The following is a 13,622-nucleotide window of genomic DNA, read 5'->3' on the forward strand; positions in this document are numbered from 1 at the left end:
GGAAGTTAAATTGGCCCAATGGAGTTCTTTTCTTCATAATTTGTGAATTCTTATTGGAAACCAGGTAGTGTATGAAAATAGAAGGTACTGGAATTTTTTTGGCAGTGCTGTTTTTGTAGCTGTGGTTTTTTTTGCCATATTTACTGCTTCTAGTTGTTGGGAGCTTTTGTAAGGATGACAAGAGGATTTTCAAAATTTTCCTAAGTTCTGATCTTTAGACCTTGAGGTATTTTTTTTTTCTTGCAACCGGACTGGAATACAGAGGAAAGAAAATTACTTTCAGTAGGTTCTTCTCACACAAATTCTAACTGCATTTGTTTTAGATTCCTATGATTCAGTATTCAGTGACCATGCATATAAATCAAATCTGGCAGCTAAGTCAATAGTCCTCAATTTTTTTTTTACTTTATTTAAATTCTCACATAGCAAAACTATGCCTGTGTAGCTGCTTCAGATTGTCATTGCTGGTCTATTATTCTGTATAAAATCGAAGTGTTATCTTCTATTTTTCTATTTGAGTAATAAGAGATAAGAACTTGGAAGAACTAGGTTTTTAAGCTTAACTAATTGCAAAGGATCTCTGATTTTCTAGAATTGTGTGAATATTCCTGAATAGCAGAACTACTTCATGAGTTTGTGGAGAAACTATATGAGAAACAGTACACTTTAAAGTAGTGTGTTTATTTTGGGAGCTGAAAAAAAAATATAGTAACATGTATTATATTATATATAATTATAGGCTGGAAAAGACCTCTGGGACCATCAAGTCCAACCTATGACTACACACTACCACGTCCTCCAGACCATGGCACCAGGGGCCACATCCAGTGTTTCCTTCAACATCTCCAGGATCAGTGACTCCATCACCTCCCTGAGCAGTCTATTCCAATATCTAATCACCCTTTCTGTGAAGAAACTCTTCCTAATCTGTAATTTAAACCTCCCCTGGGGAAGATTAAAACTATGTCTCCTTGTCTGCCGCTTGCAGTCAAGCAGGAGGGACCGACTCCCACCTGGCTGCAATCTCCTTTCAGGAAGCTGTAGAGCATGGTCATTCCTGTGGATCTCACACACTACTGGCTGTGCTTTGTCCAAGGCTATACTTTTTCCTACAGTCAGGGTGATAAAAAATCAAGTTTTTTGTCTAGAAAAAAAACTTCCAAGAAAAAAAGCTTTCTTTTTGTCTGTAAGTTAGATACTTGAGTTAAAATACATTTGGAAAATAATAGTGCAGTCTAGTTTAACATGTCCTCACAATTTTTTGAAAGTTGTGACTTGCCATTACTACGTATGGATTTGTGAAAAGGACCGTTGGTGTCACAAAATCTAGAAATAAATCTGGACTACTGAAGTAGTAGCAATCTTTTCATATCAGCCCAAAAAGTACAGGGGTTACATCTCCTTCTGGAAGAATGAAGGGTTGTGTCAATTGCTATTACAGTAATACAAAGATCTGTGTACATTGCCCAGTTGGCTTTCCTTTTCTGTACTTTTATTTTTATATATTGAGTTGTACAACACCACCTTTGGACAGAAGAACTGCAGTAGCTAAATATTCCTGTTACAATTTTCTGGTGTGCTTATTCTGCTATTCTGTTCTTGAATCCATAATGCTAAACAAGTGTCACTGAATCTGTAGTGGCAATGTAGACTACAAAACTGGGGAGTCACTTGCCCGAAATCTTCTACCTTAGTAACAGAAAACTTTCTTATGTGTCAGATATTCATATTTCTTGATGTCAGTGCTTATGCTACTGTGAGTAAAGGATTCAAACTTCTTTTACACTACAAGGCCTGCATTATTACCTCGCACATGTAGCTGACAATTTTTTGCATCTCCATTGCAATGCCCTTACACTCACTGGTGTTTTTGGATCAAGATTTATAGGTGTACAGATAAAATTTCTAGAGACTGGTCTAAAATATTATAATGTATTAAGGATGTTAAAAATATTGAAGATAAATGCTTTCCTTTTTTCTTTTTTTTTCTTTTTCTTTTTAATGGATGTGACAGATAAGGGAGAGAAATTCTGGTAGTTCAGCTGAAGGTGGAAGGGATTAGATAACATCACTTCCTCTAAGATCATGGGACAGCAGTTATAGAAATAAATCAAAGAAACAAACTAAGGAAATGCAAGTCTGCTGGACTGGAGAAAGACCCTTAAACTGCTAAACTCAATTGTCACTGTCATTTCAGACAAGCAAGCCCTGAAAGAAATATGTATCTTTAACAAGGTTCCTTGTGCAAAGCCTGAAAACCAAATACATTTGCACACAATCCTTATAAACTTGCCACAGTGTGGATTAATTTTTCACGAATCTCACAAAAGATGCAAACGTTCTATATCCCTGTTTGTTTACTTCCACTGGAGTGTGCATTTCACAACAAGCTGCCAAAGTTGTAGACAAGGGTCAAGTTCTGGTCCATCCTTTGTAGGTGCGTGAAATAAACATAATTTCAGGCAGGACTACGGGTCACCACCTAACACAATTCAGCATCAAGGGACAAAGAAATGTGCATCTCTTTACAGGATTGGTCAAAATACACAGAATTTCATCTTTCCCATTATTCTTTTCTTTTTAACAGAGGTACAGAATTACCCATTAAGGCAGACTACAGGATACTTACCAAAACTTTATTCAGCCATTCAGAAGTGAAAGGCAGGTAAGACCTCTTGCCAATGGTAGCAAACATGCAAGTACAGAAAAATATTTAACTTTAATTAGCAATGTCAGATTTGTAACCCTGCAGCAGTTCAAGATGATTAATTCTGGGTCAGCTTTAAGTATTCTAGAATCATCAGTTCACTGCACCATAAAATAAGCCACTTACAAGTCAGATTCTCAATGTATTATCAGTTTAACAGACCAACAAATTATAAGAATTACTTCCTCTCCAAATTCATTACTTTGTAATTTTAAGATAACATTGAATACACATGAAAATGAATTTTACCACCATTAAGTGAATATTCCCATGGAGTCTTTTTTAATTAATCTAAAATTCTTTCTACTGATCCCTGACTCTGCATTGTCAATTCGTACATACATAATAAAGGCACAAACCACTTAGGATTAAACTTTGGCGACAAAAAATGAAATAAAAATACTGTTTTACACACAGAGCATGACCAAAAATGGTAATAAAAATAATGCTCTTGTGCAGCATTTCTATTCCTACATATTCATCAAATCCAAAAAACTACAGGAAGGATCAGAATTAGCTGGTCATTTTGTAAAGACTGAACAAGCTTTTCTCCTGTGTATATAATGTTTTTATAAGCCTGTTTCTGTCAAGAAAGCAATTAATAAATGAGAAGTATTGTCTGGTTTTGTTTTCTGTATTTTGGTACTTCCCAAAGTATATTATTACAGAACCAAAACAGCAATATTGGCCTGGAAGCTCAGGATCCCAATGGAAATTCTTCTCCTGGTTAAAACATGGCAAAGATCTGAATCATGAGATGCCTACTCACTAACATAAAAGACAGAAGAAGTTCATAATGAGAACTTCTCTTCTGAAATACTGAGTGAAATGATTTAGCATGGTAGAATATCTCATTCTGAACAATTACTAAGGATTTCATGCCACGTGGATTGTCATGGTTTTAACAAGAAAAAAATGTCAAATCCCACCATTTCTCAATTTTAAAGTTATCTGGGAGTAAAAAGTCAAATGGCATACTTTGGAATGTGGGTTATTGAGTCTGTAAGTGTCAGCAATCAGAAATCATGGATTTTGACATTTCAGTATTTCATCATTTATTAGAGTGGTATTAGTACAACATTGTAGTAGGTTCAGTATTCATTTTTTATTACAAAATTGAGACAATCTTTAATGAAACGGGATAAAAATATTAGGCTAAATACAGTTGCTGCTCCTTTCAATTTTATTTTTTTTTATATTTTCAAATATAATATTTTTTTTATCTGCACAGGGTCTGCAAATAGTATTAGTTCCAAGAGTTACTGATGGGTCCTGTCATAACTAGGAGTCTTTGTCACAATAAAGAAAATTATATAAAATTCTGTTCCTCAATCTGCTTTCACATTACTTTACAGCAATTTTCTCTTCTGCTTTCAGTGCTTTTCAGGCCAGTCACTTTCAGTGTGAATCAAATATTTCTGAAAATTTCCATATGTATTTTTGCATATACCTCTTCTGATGTCTGAATTTCATCAGATGCAGCGCATTTATATTTCTGCCTCCTTCAATGTTAGGTTGCTTGTTAGAAAATAATCTTCAAAGAAAACAAAATATCACCAATTTATCCCAGCTTGATAGCTGGGATAAATTAATAGCTCACACTGAAGAATAGGGAAACATTTGACTGCTTAATTATAAGCAACAAGGAGAAGCAGGCTAATAACATAGATTTCATTAGCTTGGCATTGCAAATTCTGCTACTCAATGTTTTCTGAGCATAATCCATACATACCCTCTCATGGTTTATTAATAATATATATTTAAAATTTCCATTTATTTGTAAGCAGTATATCTAGCCTCTCCCTTTTACTGACAGAGAGTCACAAAGGAGAACTTAATCACTATAATAATCTCCAACTGAGTCCACTGAAAAAAATGTAGTCACATAAGAAAGCAGTGAATTTTTTTTCCCCTATTTTAACATTTTATTCAATTATTTACCAGCCGTTCTGCTTAGTTAGAGAAGTAACAGTTGACTGGAAATTACTAGTGTAATGCCCATTTACAAGATGGACTGGAAGGACAACCCAGGGAATTACAGGCTTTTCAGACTTATGTCGGTGCTGGGGGAGGTCACAGAGAAGTTCATCCTGAGTGCAGTCATGCGGTGCATACAGGACAGCCAAAACAGGTTTATGGGACACAGGTCCTGCTTGACCAACCTGAAGACAACCAAAGTGACACACTTAGAGGATAATTGAAATGTTGCAGATGTGCCTACCTAAACACAATCCTAGTATGCCTACCTAGAGACATCCTACTCTACCCAGACTTTTCCTAGCAAAGCTCCTGATACCATTTTTAACAGCATCCTCCTAAAGAAACTAGGTTCATGCTGGGAATGGATGTTTATCTTCATGGGTTAAAAACCTGAATGGATGGCCGGGCCCAGAGAGTGGGGGTGAATGCAGCTAAAACCACTTGGAGGTCAGCCAGCAGTGAGGTTCCCCAGAGCACAGCATTGTTCTAGTCCTGTTTCAAATCTTCATCGGTAACCTGGGCAAGGCGGTTTAACAACTCCTCAGCAGGTTCTTAGACAGCGCTAAGTTGGGTAGTGTTAACCTGGTGAGGACAGGAAAGCTCTACAAAGGGATCTGGACAGGCTGGATTAAGATCCTGAGTTTCACGAGGTTCAACAAGCCTGAATGCCAAGTGCTACACTTTGATCACTGCGGTTCTCCTGTGGTCACAGAGCCGTGGAATGTCAGCTAGCAAGCTCCCTGAGTGACTGGAGGGACACAGGATCTCGAGAGGCTGCCCCCGAGCCTGTGCCAAGGCTTCTCGGGTGGCAGTGACTGCAGCAGCAGGGGTGATGCTGCAACAGGGAACCAACTGCAAGGATACTGAGAAAGGGCATTGAACGAGGGAACACTTGTCTGCAATCCAAAGAATATTTATTCCAGGGAAGGATCGGTGAGAAGTGGCAAAGGATCTGGCTAGAGTTCCTACAGGGAGCCACTCCAAGGTGTGGGAGCATTACACAACCAATAGGGAAATCCTTGGGGAGGAGTATGGAATCTGACTGAACCAATAGAGTTAGCACAGGGGAGGTGAGCAGCCTTAAGGACAAACCAACTATTAGAACCAAGGTGATTGACACAGAACATTCTGGAATAAAATGGGTTGACAGACAGGAGGGGAGGCAGCACAACTTGGATTGACAGGGCCATACAAGGAAAGGAAAGGAGGAGGAGGAGCAGGAAGTTGGACACACTGAGTGACAGCCAAGTGTCAGGAAAACTTAGGAGTAAACAACCAGAGAGAAATCATCATGAGGGGATAAAACAGGGGTACATGGACTGAATCATTGTACCTAACTAATAGTGAATAACTAACTTTTACAATAAAACAACTGCAAAACTTACAAAAACACACTGCCACAGATCACAACAGTGCTGCAGTCTGGGAGAAGAGTGGCTTGAGAGCTGCTTGGCAGAAAGAGACCTGGAAGGTGCTGGTTGACAGCCAGCTGCATCTGAGCCAGCCATGTGCCCAGGTGCCCAAGGAGACCCATGGCATCCCGGCCTGTACCAGCAACAGTATGGCCAGCAGGACCAGGACACTGACTGCCCCCCTGTACTTGGCACTGGTAAGGCCATGCCTCAAGTCCTGTCTTTGTTTCTGGGACTCTCGCTTCAAAATGACATTGAAGTGCTGGGGTGAGTCCAGGGAAAGGTAATGGAGCTGCTGTCTGGACATGAGTCTTGTGAAGAGCTGCTGAGGGAGCTGGGGTTGTTTAACCTGGAGGAGGGAGGGCTGGGGGGAACGCAGCTGCTGGAAAGGAGGCCGTAGCAAGCTGGGGGTCAGTCTCTTCTCACATGTTGCAAGTGAAAGGATTTTGGATGGCAAAGGCCTTGCTTTCTATTCAGGATATGTCATACCTGCTGCTCTCTGTACTGTGCTGACATAAATCTTGTTAGAGTAAACCAACTCATTTAACTGTCAGGTGTACTGTTCAACACAGCAGTGTAGAGAATAAGTGTAAGTTCAAACTTGTCCTTGCTGTTGCAAAAAAAAACCACCAAAAAAACAACAAAAAAAACCCCACCAACCAAAAAAAACCCAAACAAACAAACAAACAAATCTAGCATTTTTGAATATCTAGTATGACTATCAAGTGATTTGACATGTGCTGGTCACTAGCCAAATATAGTACAGGTGGAGAAATATTTGCCCCATGTTTCAGCATGCTTCTGCTTTCGCAGTCATGATGTTACCATTAAGAAGGATGCACAAATGATGTGAACAGAAGTGCACTAGCTGTGCATAATTCCATGTAGATACAGTTGTTTTTTTCTGTTGTGTTCTTAATGCATGCTTCTAATATTACAAACTCTGATCTCTCTCTGTTTTTGAAATCTTTGAAGACTGTCCAATGTTACAGATTCTAAAAAGGCCTGAACAGGTCAACTTTTTTGAAAAGCACCCGATCTTTCTATTCTTGCTATTTACTCTAGTTTCTAGTAATTAAAGTCATCTCAGGTTCCAATTTTCAAGAGTTGAAATGACCTTATATAAAACTGCTCTCCCTGACTCTCCCCCCCCTCCTAAATTACTGCATTACAGTAAATAAGAAGATAAATTCTGTGTTTTATATGTATGCAGAATTCTGTGGGTAAATGCCCACAGCAAGTATGCTAAACCTGACAATTTTATTCAGGCTTGCTTATGTTATTGTAGCTGACAATAGAATTTGTCTCAGAGAAGCAGAGAAAAAATTGACAACACTGTTTACACTGTTTGTATGTGTCTGTTTACTTTTGGCTTTGAATAACTATTATTTTTACATGCTTTATACCCAGAAGAGGCCTTTATAAAAGAATACTACATACATTAAACACGTATTTTCACAGCAGGCTTATTCTGTAAATATTCAGTCAAATGTTTAGAACAAAGCTGGTTATTTTTCTCTTGAATTTCCCCCAGTGTTTTGTTTGTTTGTTTTTTTTCACCAGAATCCTGATCACTTGCAAACAGTTCATACCAGCTGCATTACAATAAAGCAAAATTATGGCTGAGTGTGGTTTGTAAAGGGTGCACACCAGAAACCATTCAGCCTTACAATTTAATTCAGCATAGGATTTGATTCCACATCAGTGACCACAAGCTGGGTACACTGCTTCATTCAAATTGAGCAATGAAAAGTAAATTATTACAGTGCTTCATATCCGTTCTGGTACTGAGATATGATAGCCAGAACTGTGAGCAAGGTGAAGACTGTAAAATATATTCTTCCATTTTGATTCCCACCAAAAATCTGCCTAGCCAAACATTCATTGGGCAGGTGCACTGTTCACTGGGTTAAAAATTGGCTGGATGGCTGGGCCCAGAGAGTGGAGGTGAACAGAGTTACATCTAGCTGGCAGCTGGGTGCTGGTGGTGTTCCTGGGGGCTCAGTGTGGGAGCCAGGTCTCTTCAATATCTTTGTCAGTGATCTGCATGAGGGGTTCGAGCTATTCCTCAGGCAGTTTGGAGATGACACCAGCTTTGGTAGCAGTGTTGATCTGCTGGAGGGCAGGAAGGCTCTACAGAGGGATGGGGACAGGCTGGATAGATGGGCCCAGGTCAACAGTATGAAGCTCAACAGGGCAAAGTGCAGGGTCTTGAGCTCTGCTGATGGCAGTGCCACAGGCTGGGACAGAGTGGCTGGGCAGCAGGAAGGCTGCTCAGCAGAAAATGGCCTGGAAGTGCTGGTTGGCAGTGGCTGTACATGAAGCAGCTGTGCCTGAGTAGCCGTGAAGGCCAGTGGCATCCTTGCTACTCTCAGTAATAGTGTGACCAGCAGGACCAGGACAGTGACTGTCCCCTTTACTTGGCACTGCTGAGGTCACACCTCGTGAGAACCAGCTGAGGGAGCTGGGGGTGCTGGGCCTGGAGGAAAGGAGGCTCGGGGAGACCTTGCTGCTCAGTACAGCTGCCTGGAAGGAGGCTGTGGCCAGGTGGGGGTTGGCTTCTTCCCCAAGGTACCAGTGACAGAACGGGGGCACAGGCTCAAGCTGCACCACAGGAGGTTCAGGTTGGACAACAGAAAGAATTTATTCACTGAAAGGGTGGTCAAATACCAGAATGGACTGCCCAGGGACATGAAGTCACCATGCCTGGAAATGGTCAAGAAATTATGGAATGTGGCATTCAGGTCCATGGCTTAGTTGACATGGTGGTATTTGTTCAAAGATTGAACTTGATGATCTTGGAAATCTTTTCCTACCTTAATGATTCTATAATTACCTGATTCTGGCTGCATCACTTTTGCCGTAGGACAGAGTGTAAAACTGGGTGTATGTAGTGGGATATTTCTTCTGTCATATGTTGCTAGTAACCAACAATCTCAGGACTATTCATATATATATTCATGTCATCATGCTGAGACTGCTCTGAAATTCCTTCCTGGAAATCTATACATTTATACTTCCCCCTTCAATTCAAACCAAATTGTTCCATTTCTCTCTCATCTCTCATTGTTATTACAATTTATCCTTGTGGTTTTCCATTTGATGACTGTGATTATGCAGCTACTGGCAGCACTGCTTCTGCTGACATAATCTTGTCTCTGTTTATTTTCTGAGTTAAAGTGGATAGTCCAGACAGGAAGATGCATTCTTGGAGATTATCACTGGGGATGACAGATCTGATTTGGTTTCTTCTATATTGTGAAGGCAAATCACAACCAATGATGTAATACCCTGCATAAATTCATAGTTTTTACTTGCTGGAACTTATTTGGGTCCAAACAAAGATGTCAAGGGTCTGTTTTTTAGGTGACAGATTCAACGAATGACCTGAGAATGCTGCAGTAACCAATCAAGTCCAAAACTGTTTAACAGTGGTTTTGTGCTTTTTTCCATGTTAGAATATCAGACAGCATAGCCTTTTCCAAATAAATTTTGTTGTGAGTGGGAGATTAAGTCCAAGTAAGGTCATCCTGAGGCCTTCTCCAATTAATTTACTCTTTCATTGACAGGTTATTAAATCAGTGATTCTTTCTTTGTGAGGCAGAAAATTCTAGCTCCTAGAGAGAGGGCAAATTGGTCCAATGCATGTGCAGGGGAAAAAAATTGATTCCAGAAAAAGACCACAGTGGGAAGCTAATTTATTCTGAATCTGCGTAGCTGGAATCAAGAGAATGTTGTCCAGGTGCTCTTCTGCACAAGTAGCAGAAGTTCATGAAAATGAAAATTTTCAGCTTTGTAGAAAAGAAACTTAAAAGCCTTAACCCTGGCTTTTCTGTTCTTCACATAATGAAATTATACTCTACAGGATACTCTAGATACACTGACATAACTAATGAATTCTTCAGGATCCTTGGCTGATTCCCTGTATGGGATCAGTATTTTCCAGTCATAATTTAAGCAGTGGAGCTTGTTCTATGCAATTCATGGTTTTAGTTTTAATGGCCATTTGAAAACACTAATTAGCCAAAGAATTTATTTGTGTCCTTTGCATTTTCTTTAAGGTAATTTTTCTCTATTATTGGAGTCTTTTCAAACTGTTTATTTTCCGTGGTGTACAAGTTGTTTTTATTTCTTCTGTCAAATATTTGAAATTCCTAAGTGGTACATTAGAATATAGATGAAATAAACATAATTTACTAAAAACTAAAGCTTACGGAAATTACATTATCTTCTCGCTTAAGTAAATACGTGAAGTCACCAATATTTGTGTTTAAAATGCAAGAGTAACCCATAAGGAGACCTATATTACCTATTTTCAGTAGTAGAGTTACATTTTAAAAAGACAAATTATCAGTTTTTTATTGCTTGAGAAGAGTCTATCACACAACTTCATAACAAGAACAGATGAAGTTAAGTAGTGAGATTGTCCCTGGTATAGGGTGAGATAGGGCTGTCAGAATTGGGCCAGAGTCCCTTGTGTGATACTTTTTAATAATAATATTTTCATTGCTTAGAAATTTAGTATATGTGAAATAATCCTTCTTATTATATAGAACACATAAAAATAATTAAAGCAGTTAACTGTGGTTTTCCTAAACCAATACAGAAAGAGAATACAAGTAAATGGGCAAATTATTATTGTACGCTTTTCCTACATTAAAAATGCTGCTTTTTCTTTCTCCCTCAGTGATTTTACCAGTTCCTCTTTGACCAATGCAATAATCTCTGTGTTTGGATGGTGGATCTGGATATGCTCCGAAATCTATTCCCTTCCGTGATGTGCAGGCAACACAATACTACAGGAGAACAGTGTAGATGCAGAAAAATACCTATTGGAGCAGGAGCAGGAATATTATGTATCAAAAAAGGCAGCAAATTTTGCAAGATGGTGAAACATTCAGTCCTTTAGGGCTGTTAAATATTCTAATAAATTCATGAACAAAGGCTGGTTTCAGCCATTTTCTTCGCACCACTTTGTATCCAGAGATTTAACATTTCATCTCTGAAAGACATTATGATTATTCATCTCTGAAAGACATTATGATTATTGAATTCTGCGACAATGTAGTTATCTATTTCTTTATTTTGTCATCTTTGTTTGAAATGGTATCAAACGCTATAGCAAAATGAAGGAAAGACATAGGATACTAACAAGATTTATTTTTCAAATACAAACCTCCCTGGCACTTGCAAGGAGTGCCCTGTAGCAGAGCCTTGTGAGAATGAAGGATTCTAATGGGCTCACCTCAAACAGAAATTGCATGATTAGAGTCCTTGTGAAATTAAAAGTTTTAGCTGGTTCTCCATGACTAAAATCTTTGTATTGCCTTCCTTTATTGCAGTTATTACAGCACAGCTAAGGAAACTGGTTACACCTTTTAAAAAGAGCACTGCCCCTAATTACCAGCAAAAGAGTGAAACACAACAACAATTGCGTTTGTACTTGCAGGAATAATAATGTAGCTGTGGGTCAATTCTCAGGTTCCTCCTATTGTTGCATAGATTAGTTATGCAGTCATTCAAAGTTTATAATAAATTTCAGTATAGACCTAACTGGTGGACATGGTAGATAAGAGTGTCTTTGAAGAATCCCTTATCAAATGACTTAGTGAAGGATATGTTTTTCTCTCTGCAATGTGACAGAGGTTTCCCTTCATTGCTTCCTGTAAATCAATGTTCTTGGCAAGAAGATGGACTTCAAATCATAGGCTCATAGACTCATTAAGGTTGGAAAAACCTCTAAGATCATCAAATCCTATCATCAACCCACTACTATGATTTCTTTAAGTCCCATATCCACACATTTTTTAACATTTTAGGAGATAGTGACCACTTCCCTGGGAAGTTTGTTCCAATGCTTTGCAACTATTTTTGTTAAGATTTTTTTCCTAATATCTAATCTAAACCTCATCTGGAACAACTTAAGAATATTTTATCTTGTCACTTGGTACTTGAGAAAAATGAGCAACACCAACCTCATTACAGCCTCCCTTCAGGTAACTGTACAAAGTCCTCCTTGAGTCTTCCTTTTTGAGGCAAATAACCTCTTTTCTTTCAGCTGTTCCACATAAGATTTGTGTTTCAGACCCTTCATCAGCTCCATTGCCTTGCTCTGGACATGCTCCAGCACCTCAATTTCCTTTCTGAAGTGAGGGCTCCAAAACTGAACACAGCACTCCAGGTACAGCCTCACCAGTGCCCAGTACAGGGGAATGATCACTGATTAATCCTGCTGGCCCTACAGTTCCTGATACAAGCCAGGATGCTGCTGGCTTTCTAGGTCACTTGGGCACACTGCTGGCTCCTATAAGCTGGCTGTCAACCACTACCACCAAGTCCCTTTCTGCTGAGCAGCTCTCAAGCCACTCCTCCTCTAGCCTGTAGTGCTGCATGGGGTTGTTCTGACCCAAGGGCAGAGCTTGACACCTTGTTGAACCTCATGCTGTCGTCCTCAGCCACAGATCCAATATGTGCAGACCCTTCCACAGAGCCTTTCTACCCTCCAGCACTCTCACCCAACTGGGCGTTGTCTGCAAACTCACTGAGGATGCACTTGATCCCCTTGTCCAGATTGTTGCTAAAGACATTAAACAGGATTGGACCCAGTACTGAGCCCTGGGGAGCCTCAGTTGCCACCTGTTTTGCTCCATTCACCAACACTCTCCAGGCCTAGCCATCCAGCCTGTATGGTATCCAAAGTGTACCTGTCCATGGCATGGACATTCAGTTTCTCCAGGACAATGCTGCTGAAAACGGTGTTGAAATGCTGTTGAAACCATGACCCACTGGCTGTCCTGTACTTTTTGCCTGATAGCACTCAAGGAGTTCTGCCCCATGGCCTTTCCTGCACTCAGGTCAAAGTAGCACTGTAGTGATGAAGGCCTGTAATTCCCTGAATCATCCTTCCAGCCGTTCTTGTAGATGGATGTCAGATACAACAACTTCCAGTCACTGGGGACCTCCCTCCAGGTCTGCAGATAAATGACTGAAAGTGGTTTGGTGAGCTCTTCTCCCAGTACTTTTGGGTGAATCTCATGAACTTCTGTGGTCTGAGGGCACAACAGGTGACTCACCATTGTCTCTGCTCCCCATCTCTGTCTTTCAGCTCAGGGGCTGGGTACCTTGATGACAACTGGCCTTACTTTTTAAAGACTGAGACAACAGAGGTGTTGAGTACATCAGCTCTGTCCTCATCCTTTATCATCGTGTTTTCCCTGACATCCAATAAAAGGTAAAGATTCTCCTTAGCCCTCCTTTTGTTGCTTTTCTAGCCCCATAGATGGACAGTGAGGTGGACTGAAAAATGATTGCCAGATTCAATGTTTTGGTGATTAATGACAGTGTAAGCAACCTCTGCTGTTCTCTGTCATTCCCTGAGTTGGTCAACTCAACAAAGAAACCTATAAGGTTGGTTAAGGGGGATTCCTCCTTCACAAGTCCCAGCTGACCCAGTAACTTCCTTGTCCTTTGTGTATTTCATGAGTGGTCTATGAAAAACACTGACCAGCTCACCCAGGACTTGG

The sequence above is a fragment of the Ammospiza nelsoni genome, chromosome Z (genome assembly GCF_027579445.1).
Source record: "Ammospiza nelsoni isolate bAmmNel1 chromosome Z, bAmmNel1.pri, whole genome shotgun sequence".
Classification (NCBI taxonomy): Eukaryota; Metazoa; Chordata; class Aves; order Passeriformes; family Passerellidae; genus Ammospiza; species Ammospiza nelsoni.